Source organism: Gopherus flavomarginatus, chromosome 1, assembly GCF_025201925.1.
Source record: "Gopherus flavomarginatus isolate rGopFla2 chromosome 1, rGopFla2.mat.asm, whole genome shotgun sequence".
NCBI classification, from domain to species: domain Eukaryota; kingdom Metazoa; phylum Chordata; order Testudines; family Testudinidae; genus Gopherus; species Gopherus flavomarginatus.
The window spans coordinates 90299971-90314161 of record NC_066617.1 but is presented as its reverse complement, the minus strand read 5'-3'; the positions used below and the strand labels follow the sequence as shown (position 1 = coordinate 90314161).

The 14191-nt window shown below is 49.7% G+C and overlaps 3 non-coding genes across 3 annotated transcripts; 1 reads left to right on the top strand and 2 right to left on the bottom strand.

Moving 5' to 3' along the window:
* Nucleotides 1-8867: 8867 nt before the first annotated feature.
* TRNAW-CCA (transfer RNA tryptophan (anticodon CCA)) lies at nt 8868-8939 on the bottom strand. Its single transcript has one exon. It is a non-coding gene; the product is annotated as a tRNA-Trp (tRNA).
* Nucleotides 8940-9646: 707 nt separating this feature from the next.
* On the top strand, nt 9647-9718 carry TRNAD-GUC (transfer RNA aspartic acid (anticodon GUC)). Its single transcript has one exon. It is a non-coding gene; the product is annotated as a tRNA-Asp (tRNA).
* Nucleotides 9719-9888: 170 nt separating this feature from the next.
* On the bottom strand, nt 9889-9960 carry TRNAD-GUC (transfer RNA aspartic acid (anticodon GUC)). The gene has a single exon. It is a non-coding gene; the product is annotated as a tRNA-Asp (tRNA).
* Nucleotides 9961-14191: the final 4231 nt, after the last annotated feature.

Genomic DNA, 14191 nt, shown 5'->3' with positions numbered 1-14191 from the left:
TTGCTGCTTTTAAAATCAGAATGTTGACTCACTGATACTCTACACCCAAGACAATTTATTCTGGGGCTCATGGATATGGCTCCGTGTTTGTCATAAACCTAGTCCCAGATTTGGACCTTAGCGTCCAAAATATGGGGGTTAGCATGAAAACCTCCAAGCTTAGTTACCAGCTTGGACCTGGTAAAGCTGCCACCACCCAAAAAATTAGAGTGTTTTGGGGCACTCTGGTCCCCCCAAAAACCTTCCCTGGGGACCCCAAGACCCAAATCCCTTGAGTCTCACAACAAAGGGAAATAAACCTTTTCCCTTCCCCGCTCCAGGTGTTCCTGGAGAGATACACAGAAGCAAACTCCGTGAATCTAAACAGAGGGAGTCCACCCTCTCTATTTCCAGTCCTGGAAACACAAGCACTTCCCTCTTCACCCAGAGGGAATGCAAAGTCAGGCTAGTAAATCTAACACACACAGATTTCCCCCTGACTTCTTCCTCCCACCAATTCCCTGGTGAGCACAGACTCAATTCCCTGAAGTCCCCCACTAAAGAAAAAACTCCAACAGGTCTTAAAAAGAAAGCTTTATATAAAAAGAAAGAAAAAGTACATAAAAATGGTCTCTCTGTATTAAGGTGACAAATACAGGGTCATTTGCTTAAAAGAATATTGAATAAACAGCCTTATTCAAAAAGAATACAATTCAAAGCACTCCAGCAACTATAGACATGTAAATACAAAAGAAAAAAACCAATAACCCCTATTGTTTTTATGATCTCTGTACTCACAACTTGGAAACAGAAGATTAGAAAGCAGGAAATAGAAACCCCCTGATAGCCGAGAGAGTGCAGGCAGAAGACCAAGAACAAAGGACTCACACACAAAAAACCCTCCACCCAGATTTAAAAAAGTCTTGTTTCCTGATTGGTCCTCTGGTCAGGTGCTTCAGGTTACTTTTTTTCCAGGTGAAAGACACATTAACCCTTAGCTATCTGTTTATGACACGCCCCCCAAATTGCAGACAGTGGGGAAGCTCACTGGCGGCGATTTCCTCCTAGAACTTTAAAATAAACAGATTAATACAACACATGCACCTTTACATATACCACTAAGTATATAACTAACAGACTTCTACATTTTAAGAACACTTTTTAACTACTGGATTCTGGGAAACTCTCACGGGAGAGTGCATCAGCTACTTTGTTAGAAGCTCCTGAGATGTGCTGAATTTCAAAATCAAAATCTTGGAGAGCTAAACTCCAACGAAGAAGTTTCTTGTTGTTCCCCTTGCAGTATGAAGCCACTTTAGCGCAGCATGGTCAGTTTGTAGCTGGAACCGCCGTCCCCAAATATATGGGCGTAGCTTTTCCAGGGCGTACACAATGGCATAGCATTCCTTTTCACTGACTGACCAGTGACTTTCCCTCTCAGACAGTTTCTTGCTGAGAAACACAACAGGATGGAAGTTGTGATCTGTTGCTTCCTGCATGAGAACTGCTCCTATACCACGCTCAGATACATCCGTGGTTACTAGGAATGGCTTGTCAAAATCCGGGGCCCTGAGCACAGGGTCAGACATGAGCGTTGCCTTAAGTTGGGTAAAGGCCTTTTGACACTCATCCGTCCAGTTAACTGCATCTGGCTGGGTCTTTTTGGTCAGGTCGGTCAGTGGGGCAGCGATTTGGCTGTAGTGTGGTACAAATCGCATGTAGTACCCGGCCAAGCCTAAGAAGGATTGGACCTGTTTCTTTGACCTTGGGACAGGCCACTTTTGGGTAGCATCCACCTTAGCCTGTAGGGGGTTTATGGTTCCTCAACCCACCTGGTGCCCCAGGTAAGTCACTCTGTTTTGGCCTATTTGACACTTTTTGGCCTTAACAGTTAGTCCGGCCTGCCTGATGCGCTCAAAGACCTTTTCCAGGTGTAGTAGGTGTTTGGGCCAGGAGTCTGAAAAAATGGCCACACCATCGAGGTAGGCAACTGCAAATTCTCCCAGTCCTGCTAGTAGACCATCTACCAGCCTCTGGAAGGTGGCGGGTGCATTTCGAAGGCCGAAAGGAAGGACATTGAATTCATACACCCCCGCATGGGTGACGAATGCTGACCTTTCCTTGGCAGGTTCATCTAGTGGTACTTGCAAGTACCCCTTGGTTAAGTCTATTGTAGAGATGAATTGAGCACGTCCCAACTTCTCCAATAGCTCATCGGTGCGTGGCATTGGATAGTTGTCTGGACGAGTTACCGCATTTAGCTTACGGTAGTCCACGCAAAAGCGTATTTCCCCATCTGGTTTGGGTACCAGAACCACTGGAGATGCCCATGCACTGGTAGATGAGCGGATTATACCCATCTGTAGCATGTTCTGGATCTCCCATTCTATAGCATTTTGGGCATGAGGAGACAGCCGGTGGGGTGGGGTTCTAATGGGGTGAGCATTACCTGTGTCAATGGAGTGGTATGCCCGTTCAGTCCGTCCTGGGGTGGCTGAGAACAATGGAGTGAAGCTAGTGCACAGCTCCTTGATTTGTCGCCGCTGCAGACGTTCCAGGGTGGTTGAGAGGTTCACCTCTTCCACGCCACCGTCTTTCTTCCCGTCGTAGTAGACACCGTCAGGCCACTCAGCATCATCTCCCTGGACTGTAAACTGACAAACCTGTAAGTCTCTGGAATAGAAAGGCTTGAGAGAATTAACATGGTACACTCTGGGCTTTAGTGAGGAATTGGGAAATGCTATGAGGTAGTTCACAGTTCCCAGGCGCTCTTGGACTGTGAATGGCCCTTCCCATGATGCTTCCATCTTATGGGCCTGTTGCGCCTTCAAGACCATAACCTGGTCTCCTACCTTGAAGGAACGTTCTCTGGTATGTTTGTCATACCAGGCCTTTTGCTCTTCCTGAGCATCCTTTAGGTTTTCTCTAGCACGGGCTAAAGAGTGTCAGAGGGTGCTTTGTAGGTTGCTTACAAAGTCCAGAATGTTAGTTCCTGGAGAAGGCATAAACCCCTCCCATTGCTGCTTCACCAACTGTAATGGCCCCTTAACCTCGTGACCATACACAAGTTCAAACGGTACAAACCCTAAACTGGGATGTGGTACAGCCCTGTAGGCAAACAGCAACTGCTGCAACACTAGGTCCCAATTATTGGAGTATTCGTTGACGAATTTACATATCATGGCCCCCAAAGTTCCATTAAACCTTTCCACCAGGCCATTGGTTTGATGGTGGTACGGGGTGGCAACCAAGTGGTTCACCCCATGCGTTTCCCACAGTTTTTGCATGGTCCCTGCCAGGAAATTAGACCCTGAATCTGTAAGGATGTCGGAGGGCCAACCTACCCTGGCAAAAATGTCTGTTAGGGCCAGGCACACAGTGTTAGCCCTGGTGTTGCCTAGAGCTACTGCTTCCGGCCATCGGGTAGCAAAGTCCACGAAAGTCAGTACGTACTGCTTTCCTCTGGGTGTCTTTTTTGGGAAAGGACCCAGAATATCTACAGCTACTCGCTGAAATGGGACCTCAATTATGGGGAGTGGCTGGAGAGGGGCCTTGACCTGGTCTTGAGGCTTTCCCACTCTTTGGCATACCTCACAAGACCGGACATACTTGGCAACGTCCTTGCCCATCCCCTCCCAGTGGAAGGACTTCCCCAACCGGTCCTTGGTTCTGTTCACCCCAGCATGGCCACTGGGATGATCATGGGCTAAGCTTAAGAGCTTCCCCCGGTACTTAGTTGGAACCACCAACTGTTTTTGCGGCTGCCATTCTTCCCAGTGGCCACCAGAAAGAATCTCCTTGTATAAAAGTCCTTGGTCTATAACAAACCGGGATCGATTAGAAGAGCTGAGAGGTGGTGGGCTGCTCCGTGCCGCCGCCCAAGCTTTCTGCAGGCTGTCATCTGCTTCCTGCTCAGTCTGGAACTGTTCCCTTGAGGTTGGGGTTACCAGTTCTTCCTCAGACTGTGGACTTGGGCTTGGTCCCTCTGGAAGCGATGTAGGTGATGGGGTTGTTTCCGTTGCTGGTGAACCGCTCTCCGCTGGCGCACCTGAGGGTATTTCAGGCTCTGGCTGAGCCTTTTGGGTATGGCTGTCTGTTGCTTCTGCCAGTTTTGGCTCGCTGGTGCCCTCTGGCATTGAGTTAGAAGATGTGGTTGCAATTGCTGGTGCTGGTTGCTGTTCCAGTTCCGGGCCTGGGACTGGAGGTGCTGTGGCTGTTTTAGTGGTTGGCATGGTATCCGGGTCCACTACCTCTGTCTGGGTCTCTGGTAACACAGACGGGGCGTCTGTGGACGGCTCAGGAAAAGGAATGGGTCTGGGAGCTTGCCTGGTTTGGCTATGTGTAACCATTCCCACTCGCTTGGCCCGCTTCACTTGGTTGGCCAAGTCTTCCCCCAGTAGCATGGGGATAGGATAATTGTCATAGACTGCAAAAGTCCACATTCCTGACCAGCCTTTGTACTGGACAGGCAGTTCAGCTGTAGGCAAGTCTACAGCTTGTGACATGAAGGGATAAATTGTCACTTGGGCCTTCGGGTTGATGAATTTGGGGTCTACGAAGGATTGGTAGATAGCTGACACTTGTGCCCCCGTGTCTCTCCACGCAGTAACCTTCTTTCCGCCCACTCTCAAATTTTCCCTCTGCTCCAAGGGTATTTGAGAGGCATCTGGGCCTGGGGATCTTTGGTGTGATGGTGGTGTAATGAACTGCACTCGGATGGTGTTCTTTGGACAGTTGGTCTTGATATGTCCCAGTTCATTACACTTAAAGCATCTTCCATCTGATGGGTCACTGGGTCGAGGTGAGTTACTGGAGACTGGTGAGGTGGAAGAATAGTGTGTCTGTGGCTTTACTTGGGTTGTAAGTGGGGTTTTTGGCTGTCCTCGGTTGTAGGGTTTATGGTCGGTGTGCCCTCTGGGGTATTCGTTCCCCTTGACAGTAGCTTTCTTGCTTTCTGCCACTTCCATCCATCTGGCTCCAATCTCCCCCGCCTCGGTGAGATTTTTGGGTTTTCCATCTTGTAAGTCCCGTGTTATGTCCTCAGGAACACCATCCAAGAACTGCTCCATTAGTATGAGGAGGTGCAGTTCGTCCAAGGATTTAACATTGTGTTCTGATATCCAGGCCTCATAATTTTTCCCGACGTAGTAGGCGTGTTTGGGAAATGACACATCTGGTTTCCACTTTTGGGTTCTGAAATGCCGACGGGCATGATCTGGGGTGATCCCCATTCTGTATCTGGCCTTGGTTTGAAAAAGTTTATAGTCGTTCATGTTCTCCTTAGGCATTTCAGCTGCCACCTCTGCTAAAGGTCCACTGAGCTGTGGCCTCAATTCTACCATGTACTGGTCTTCAGGGATGCGGTACCCAAGACAGGCTCTTTCAAAATTTTCCAAGAAGGCCTCGGTGTCATCACCTGCCTTGTAGGTGGGAAATTTCCTGTGCTGTGGAACAATCATTGGCGCAGGGTTGTTAGGGTTGGCTGTGTTTTGCTTAGCCTTTTCTAATTCCATGGCCTGTCGGTGGGCTTCCCTCTGGAGTTCCAGCTGTTTTTGGTGGTCTGCATCTTTGGCTGCTTGCTCTCTTTTGTAGGCTGCCTCTCTTTCTCTTTCGCTCAGCTCCATCTCTTGTAGTCTTTTTTCCAGTTCTCGCCTGTGTTCAGCTTCTTTGATTTGTGCTTCGGCCTCCATTTTTGTCTTGGTAGGCATGGTTCCTGTTTTTTTGTGTTGGGGTGCCCTCTGGTGTTTATTGTCTGAACTGCAGGCTCTGTTGCCTCCTGGCGTCTGCCTAGCAACAGTGCCTATTTCCCTTTCTTCCTCTAGCTAATATTTTAAATGTAAAGTAAACCAGAAAAACCACTTTATTTGCATGTGTATAGTGCTGGTATTTGCCTCCTAATGGGAGTGCTATTGTCTGACAAAAGACCTGTAATAGTTACTTAATGGTTGCTTGCTTAATATGCAAGCCACAACTGCCAGAGAGAGCAGAGAAAAAAAATTCTCTCTAGTTCCTTTTAAAACCAAACTGTTTCTGCTTAAAAGCCCCTAGCAGAGAAAATAAAAATATAATATTCCTACTGGCTTCTGGATTCTATCCCACCGCTATCACCATGTCATAAACCTAGTCCCAGATTTGGACCTTAGCGTCCAAAATATGGGGGTTAGCATGAAAACCTCCAAGCTTAGTTACCAGCTTGGACCTGGTAAAGCTGCCACCACCCCAAAAATTAGAGTGTTTTGGGGCACTCTGGTCCCCCCAAAAACCTTCCCTGGGGACCCCAAGACCCAAATCCCTTGAGTCTCACAACAAAGGGAAATAAACCTTTTCCCTTCCCCGCTCCAGGTGTTCCTGGAGAGATACACAGAAGCAAACTCCGTGAATCTAAACAGAAGGAGTCCACCCTCTCTATTTCCAGTCCTGGAAACACAAGCACTTCCCTCTTCACCCAGAGGGAATGCAAAGTCAGGCTAGTAAATCTAACACACACAGATTTCCCCCTGACTTCTTCCTCCCACCAATTCCCTGGTGAGCACAAGACTCAATTCCCTGAAGTCCCCCACTAAAGAAAAAACTCCAACAGGTCTTAAAAAGAAAGCTTTATATAAAAAGAAAGAAAAAGTACATAAAAATGGTCTCTCTGTATTAAGGTGACAAATACAGGGTCATTTGCTTAAAAGAATATTGAATAAACAGCCTTATTCAAAAAGAATACAATTCAAAGCACTCCAGCAACTATAGACATGTAAATACAAAAGAAAAAACCAATAACCCCTATTGTTTTTATGATCTCTGTACTCACAACTTGGAAACAGAAGATTAGAAAGCAGGAAATAGAAACCCCCTGATAGCCGAGAGAGTGCAGGCAGAAGACCAAGAACAAAAGACTCACACACAAAAACCCTCCACCCAGATTTGAAAAAGTCTTGTTTCCTGATTGGTCCTCTGGTCAGGTGCTTCAGGTTACCTTTTTTTCCAGGTGAAAGACACATTAACCCTTAGCTATCTGTTTATGACAATGTTTGTCATGGAGGTCACAGATTCCATGACTTTCCGCAACCTCCATGACTTCTGTGACGGCCAGTGTGGCTGACCCCAGGGCTGCCCAAGCAGCTGGCTCCTGGGCCAGCTGTTCAGGTTGCCCTGGGGTCAGCCACTCCGGCTGCTGCCGAAGCAGCTTTGCAGCCTGCCACTTGGACATCCCTGCAGCCAGACACATCAGCCGCTGCTAGAGTGGCCCCGGGGCTAGACTCACCAGCCACTGCTCAGGTGGCCCCGGGGACTGCCCGAGCAGCAACCAGTGAGGCTGGCCCCAGAGATTGCCTGAGTAGCGGTCCCAGGAGGGGTCAGAGCAGCCGCTGTTGGTGGTCCCCAGCAGCAGTCCCAGGGTGGCTGAAGAAGCTGCTGTTGACGACCTTCAGCATTAACTGCTGTCAGTGGCCCCCAGCATTGGTCCCAGGGTGGCTGGAGCAGCCACTGCTCAGAGGTCCCCAAAAGCTCCAACAGCAGCAGCCTCCCCAGACCTGCCCCACCTCCCCCCAGTAGTGATCCCCTCTGCCAAGATTTAATCAGGGGTATAAGTCATGGATAGGTCACGGGCCATGAATTTTTGTTTATTGTCCATGACCTGTCCATGACTTTTACTAAAAATACCTGGGACTAAATCATAGCCTTACTCATGGATGAGTATATTCTGCAGTGTAATAACTGCAAGGCATCATAACTTGGTCAGAACAATTTTTATTTATTGTCAAGCAAAACCTTTAACATACAGGTGAGGCTGGATACATCTCCAGGTGTGGAAGCCCAAGGAGCATGTCTCTGCTCTATAAGTTTACAAGGTCAGTGCCTCAAAGTTATTATTTTTGCAGTTCACAGTATTCAGATACCATTCATAATTTTAATGGACAAAGCCAGCTAACCAAACCAAACCAAACCATGCTTAAGTGGTGGCTGAGACGTGGCCTGCCAAAACAGCCCTTCTCCTGAAAATGTAGCTTTACCAGGAAATATTGATTCTTCTTCAGCTAGTGTCCCCATGGGTGCTGCACTCTAGGTGTCTTTGCATCCCCAATCTGAGGGCCAGGGATGTGGCTACACTTACAGTGGTGCACTCATAGGGGGACACATCTCGAAAAACCATCGTTACTGTGCCAGGTGAGTAACCTTTTCTTCTTCTTCGAGTTGTGTCTCTATGAGTGCTCCACTGTAGGTGTATCAGTGAGCCTCAGATCAGTGGACGCAGACACCTAAAGTGGAGCACCCAACACCCATAGGTGCTTGCATCCGACGAAGAGGGTATTCACCCACAAAAGCTCATGCTCCAATACATCTGTTAGTCTATAAAGTGCCACAGGACTCTTTGCTGCTTTCACCCATAGGGAGACACTTCTCAAAGAACCACAGTTACTGCACAAGGTGAATAACCTCTTTCTCACACTCAAATCTTCTTTGAACTGTTCACTCATTAACGTGCCCTTGCATCCCCCAGCAGGGAGCTGTGTGAATGCAAGATAGGCTGTGCACTGTGATTGATGTGAAACAGGGGAAAGGAAATGGGGATTTTGAGGTTTTGTTTTATTGACTACAAAAAAATCCTTCTCCTGGTTTCTTGTCACAGAAATGCAGACAGCTGGTCTCCTGCTCTGGACGCTCCCCATTTTGTAGCTGTGTCCCCACCCGTAGCACTTCTAATGGCAGTGAGCAGATCAGGGTTAAGGACTGGGAGGCAGCTAGTGTTATGCAGAGCAGGAGGTTAAAGAACGTGTCTGACGAAGACAGTAGTCACCCATGAAAGCACATGTGCCAATACTTATGTTAGTCTACAAGGTGCCACAGGACTCTTCCTAGCGTTTACACAGCTACTACCCCTCTGATAAAAAAACGTCACTTGACCCCGACGTGATTCGAACACGCAGCCTTCTGATCTGGAGTCAGACGCGCTACCGTTGCGCCACGAGGTCCTGCTGAGCAGTGTGGCGCCCAGCATTGGAAATCACCAACCGCCACAACCTAACAGCTGCTTCTTCGTAAACTCCGCTGAGCCCTAATTCGCGGAGGCGAAACGGGCTCGGGGCACGGCCCGACAGTGACTGGCTCTGTCCTGGGCGCCCGGACCGCGGCAGGGAACGGGCCAACTGCCTCACGCTGACCGGTTCCGCTCGCGCGTCCCGCTCCCGGCTCTGACCCGTGCGGCCAAGGCTCCTAACGGCCTCTTGCCCCCAGCCTGGCATGTCCGCCCCTCCCCCACCCGCACGTGGCAGGGCGGCCACTGATAGCCTGAGAGCGAGCAGGAAGAGCCCGGCAGCCTCCCCGAGCAGCCCCCGCCCCCAGAGAACAACCTCCCCCAGCCCTCACCTATCCCTGGTAGGAACTCACCCACCACCCCGTGCCCCCCTCAGCCCCCGCCTCCCTCCCTGACCCAGCAGCTCCACTTCCGCTCGCTGCCCGCACCCTCGAGACGCACACGAAGGCCCCCGGTACCTCGCTAGGTTAATCTCGTGCCTCTCCAAGCCCAGCGCCCTCACCCGCTCCGTCCGTATCGGCGCTTGGAAGGCTCCCGCTCACTTTTGCCTTAGCACCGCCTTGCAATCCGCGCGGGTTCACAGGCAATGACAGTTCCTTTTCCTTGCGCTAGAAGTGGAGCACCTTCGCGCTGCTTTTACGCGACTCCTCGTTAGTATAGTGGTAAGTATCCCCGCCTGTCACGCGGGAGACCGGGGTTCGATTCCCCGACGGGGAGGCGGTGAATATTTTGAAACGCTCAGTTTTAGCCTTTTTAAAAAAAAAAACATAAAATAATTAAAGCATGTTTAAAATTTTAAAGAAAGGAACGTTTTTAGGTATCAACGACATTTTAGTTTTTGTTACCTTAAAAAAATAAAGCAGTTCGGGTAATAAAATACGCATTACCTCCCCGTCGGGGAATTGAACCCCGGTCTCCCGCGTGACAGGCGGGGATACTAACCACTATACTAACGAGGATTTGGATAGTAGTGTGTTTGACAAGGAGTCTATTTCACATCACTTAGTGAGATTGCTGTAAGGCTTGTTAAAGTCAATCGTGAGACTCCTAGTGACTTCACTGCAATTTGGATCAGATCTTTCATGCACAGTGACCTTTCTGATCCCGCTGAGTGAAAGAATTTGCAGAAGATGGTGCAGCCTTTCTTTCCTCAGACTTTATTATCCCTTCCCGGCCAGTTGCCTAACTATGAAAACCACAATTAAAAAATGGCTGTTCCACACACAAGGGGAACAGTGAGGGTAATTGCAGAGAGGGAAAGGCCTGTGATCCGCAAACCATGTAAAATCCAGCAAGGATTTTTAGGACATCTTGTCCTGCCCCAGCCTAACACTAAAACAACGAGGAGTCTGGTGGCACTTTAAAAACCAACAGATTTATTTGGGCATAAGCTTTTGGGGGTCAAAAACCCCACTTCTTCAGGGGCATGGAGTGAAAATTATAGATACAGGCATAAATATACTGGCACATGAAGGGAGTTACCTTACAAGTGGAGAGCCAGTGTTGACAAGACCAATTCAGGCCTGGTCTACACTACGCATTTAAACTGAATTTCACAGCGTTAATCCGAATTAACCCTGCACCCATCCACACAACGAAGCCCTTATAAAGGGCTCTTAAAACCGATTTCTGTACTTCTCCCCGACAAGGGGAGTAGCGCTCAAATTGGTATTGCCATGGTGGATTAGGGTTAGTGTGGCCACAATTCGATGGTATTGGCCTCCGGGTGGTATCCCACAGTGCACCATTGTGACCACTCTGGAAAGCAATCTGAACTCAGATGCACTGACCAGGTAGATAGGAAAAGCCCCGCGAACTTTTGAATTTCATTTCCTGTTTGCCCAGCGTGGAGCTCTGATCAGCATGGGTGGCAATGCAGTCCCAAATCGAAAAAGAGCTCCAGCATGGACCGTACGGGAGATACTAAAAGCAGCAAAGAATCCTGTGGCACCTTATAGACTAACACACGTTTTGGAGCATGAGCTTTCGTGGGTGAATACCCACTTCGTCGGATGGGAGATACTGGATCTGATCGCTGTATGGAGAGACAAATCTGTTCTATCAGAGCTCCGTTACAGAAGACAAAATGCCAAAGAATTTGAAAAAATCTCCAGGCTATGATAGACAGAGGCCACAGCAAGGACTCAACACAGTGCTGTGTGACAAGCTTAACGGAAAGCCAAAGAATCAAATGGATGCTCATGGAGGGAGGGAGGGGGGACTGAGGACTCCAGCTATCCCACAGTCCTCACAGTCTCCGAAAAGCATTTGCATTCTTGGCTGAGCTCCCAATGCCTGAAGGGTCAAAAACATCTTCCCGGGTATTTCAGGGTATATGTCGTCAATTTACCCCCTTCCCCCCCGAAAAAAAAGGGAAAAAAATAGTTTCTTGCCTTTTTTCAGCGTCACCCTATGTCTACTGCATGCTGCTGGTAGACGGGGTGCTGCAGCGCTGAACACCAGCATCCCCTTTTTAATGGCAGACGGTACAATATGACTGATATCCGTCTTCATCATCATCCAGGGAGTGCTCCTGGCTGGCCTCGGTGAGGTTGGCCGGGGGCGCCTGGGCAAAAATGGGAATGGCTCCCTGTTATTCCCGGCAGATGGTGCAGAAGGATTAAAAACCATCCTCATCATAGCAACTGGAGACTGAGCGCTTCCCCTGCCCACCTTCATGTCTAATGAAGATTCTGTACTCCCTGGACTATCACAGCAGCGGGAGGCTGCGCTCCTCTCCCCCGCCACCCTTTAATGTCCTGCCTGACCATCATAGCAGCTGGAGGCTGCCTCTCCCTCATTTTATCTCACTAAAAAGTCAGTGTTTCTTACTCCTGCATTCTTTATTACTTCATCACACAAACTGGGGGATAACTGCCACGGTAGCCCAGGAGGGGTGTGGGAGGAAGGAAGCAATGGGTGGGGTTGTTGCAGGGGCACCCCCTAGAATGGCATGCAGCTCATCATTCCTGTGGGATATCTGGGGCTCTGACCCGGAGTGGTTGTGCTCTCTGGTTCTCTAGCAGACTTGCCCCATATTCTAGGCAGGACTGACTCTATTTTTAGACAAAACATAAAGAAGGGAATGACCTGGGGAGTCATTCCCAGTTTTGTCCATGCGCCCCCGGCCAACCTCAGTGAGGTCAGCCAGGAGCACCCATGACAGCAGCAGAAGGTACAAAAGGATTGATAACCGTCATCGCCAATTTTCAATTGCAGATGGTGATATGGAGCTGGTAACCATCTCTGCTACCTTGAAAAGGCGAATGAATGCTGCTGTGTAGCGCTGCAGTACCGCGTCTGTCAGCAGTATCCAGTACACATCTGATGACAGTGACAAAAGGCTAAATGGGTTCCATGGTTGCCATGCTATGGTGTCTGCCAGGGCAATCCAGGGAAAAAGGGCGTGAAATGACTGTCTGCCGATGCTTTCACAGAGGAAGGAATGAGTGACGACATTTACCCAGAATCACCCGCGACACTGTTTTTGCCCCATCATGCACTGGGATCTCAATCCAGAATTCCAATGGGCGAAGGAGACTGTGGGAACTATGGGATAGCTACTGGATAGCTACCCACAGTGCAAAGCTCCAGAAATCGACGCTAGCCTCGGTACATGGAAGCCGAATTAATGTGCTTAGTGTGGCCGCGTGCACTCGACTTTATACAATCTGTTTTAAAAAACTGGTTTCTGTAACATCGGAATAATCCCATAGTGTAGACATACCCTCAGTCAGGGTGGATGTGGTCCACTCCCAATAACTGATGAGGAGGTGTCAATACCAAGGGCTTCTGCACATTGCATCTGTCCCTCTCCACACTGTCCTGTGTGTTGCCTCCAGCCCCGGAAGCCTGCTTGGTTTTGTGGCCATGCTGGTCCTGCTCCCAGTCAGGTCGGTGCAACCTATTAGGCGACCTAGGCAGTCGCCTAGGGTGCTAGGATTTGGGGGGTGGCATTTTCTTTGGTGGTGACCACGGCGGCAGGATCTTCGACCGCCTCAGTCGCCGCCAGCATTTAGGCAGAAGTAGCTGGGGCAGGAGAGCACGGGGAGGGCCGCCTGCAGCAAGTAAGGGGGATGGGGGGCACTCAGGGGAACTCCCTGCCCCAGCTCACCTCTGCTCCACCTCCTCTCCGAGCATGCCGTGGCAGCTTCACTGCTCACACCTCCCAGGCTTACGGCACCAATCAGTTTAGGTGCCGCAAGCCTGGGAGGTGGGAGAAGTGAAGCAGCAACAGCGTGCTCGGGGGAGAGGTGAAGCAGGGGTGAGCTGGGGCGGGCAGCTGCCACACGGCTGCGCGGGGGGGCAGGGAGCCACCACAGGGCTCGGAGATGGAGGAGGGCGCAAGGTGGAAGTTTTGCCTAGGGCATGAAACATCCTTGCACTGGCCCTGCTTCCAGGAGCACTCAAACCAGCAGATTAGCAATTAATGCCTCAGGCAAGAACACTAACTTCTTCAGGGAAATGTACCGACAATGGCGTCGCTTTCCTAGGGCAGGGAGGGCACCCCTACCCCTTGAATTCTCGTAATAACTGAACCAGTAGCTGCTCCCAAAAGAGGCTTACTCAGGATGGGTAGCACACTATGCACCAGGCAGCTCTCGCTCTCCTCCAGCCCCGAGTTTGGGTAGGTGATGCACTTTTGCCCCCTTAGCACTGCACGAGGTGGGGTGCAGAGGGCTCACACTTGGGTTGTGTTAGAAGGAAACTGCAGCTGTTGCTACCAGAAAGCACAATCTCCTCTGCATCTCTTGTCACGCACCAGAGTATGAGCATTTTTTTGCAAGGCTCAGCATTAAGCTAGGTTTTATTTTCAGCGGAGGCCCCTAATGGGATGGGTGCAGGCAGCAATGGCCAGCTTGAATATGTGGCTGTATGTATGGAGCCTGTTGCCAGGAGCGGAAAGAGGGGAACCCCAGTGGGCCATAGCTAGTGTGAAGGCTAAAGACCTGTCATGGACAGGGATGCTGCAGTACCCTCTCCCTCCTCGCACCTCTTGTTCCAGCACCTATGCTCATCGATGGCTTCTCTGGAATCATTCTGTTTGGGTTGGGGTGGTGTTGTTTCGTGGTCTTATCCATGGATTAATTTCACAGTTGCCAACTTTCACACGGTATATAAGCACCTCAACTTTCACAATAAGGCAAAAATCAAACTAATCCCATTTCAAAACAAGGCCAAAACAAGCCA